Raw genomic sequence first — 1,067 nt, forward strand, 5'->3', positions numbered from 1 at the left:
CACACACACACACACACACACACACACACACACACACACACACACACACACACACAGCAGTCTTTTCTATAGCACAAACCTTTTTCTTCCGAAGTTTGGTGTTTTAATACGTAGCAACACCTAATGTTCAGCAGTGACCAATGGAAAAATAATACAGTAGACTAATCCTCGTTTCTTGACCGTCCGTTTGGAACGCCCGTGTTTGTTTTCAATGTATGCCCTAGCTGACATGACCTTGTTGTGTGGTGATACAGTGTGTACATTTGTGCAAATGTGTAGCAGTGCTGGAGTACAGTGGAGCATAGAACTGTCAGTAAGGTACTATGAGCGAAGCAATAAGAAAAATGGACGTTGTTTAACGTGTCATAGATGTACAATAGAAGAAGTATTCGTAAGAGATGCAGATTATGTGACTAGAATTTGTAAAGTGACTGACCGAGTTCCTACAAAGAGGATTCATTAATCACGTTTTGCCTCATAACATGTACTGTTACAAACTAAGTAAATAATAGGCTAACGTGAAATGTATGATTTTATCATTTTTAGAAGTGTAATTACTATTGACGACATGTTTCTATGGGTGTCACAACCTTTGATATCATGCGTACGGGTCTGTTGTAATAGTTCACTACGTTTAGGGACGATCAGTGTTTGTATTACTGTACAATGATTATTAGGTCTACAAGACCATACTTTTTACTGTTTCTAAATGTTTACTAAATATTTTACATAGTTTTACAAAAAATGTATGTCAAACAGACTAGATTTGTGGTGTTTTTGATATAAGCACTAAATAATATATTCTTCCCGTGATATTTGTGAGAATATCATATGCTGTAACTGAAAAATGAAGTATATTTTTGTCACTTTGTAAAGTGATACTAAATAAGACTGACACTTCAGATCAGCACAGTCCACCTAAATCTGATGAAAGGAGAATAAGGTTATATTGAATTGTATCACTTTCTAACCCACTTTAAGCCAGCTAAGATCCTTTTTAGCACTGAATCTCCTTGATTTAGTATCTTTATTTATTATTTCCAAGAGATTTCATATATTTCTTTTGT

Source organism: Oncorhynchus mykiss, chromosome Y, assembly GCF_013265735.2.
Source record: "Oncorhynchus mykiss isolate Arlee chromosome Y, USDA_OmykA_1.1, whole genome shotgun sequence".
NCBI lineage: Eukaryota > Metazoa > Chordata > Actinopteri > Salmoniformes > Salmonidae > Oncorhynchus > Oncorhynchus mykiss.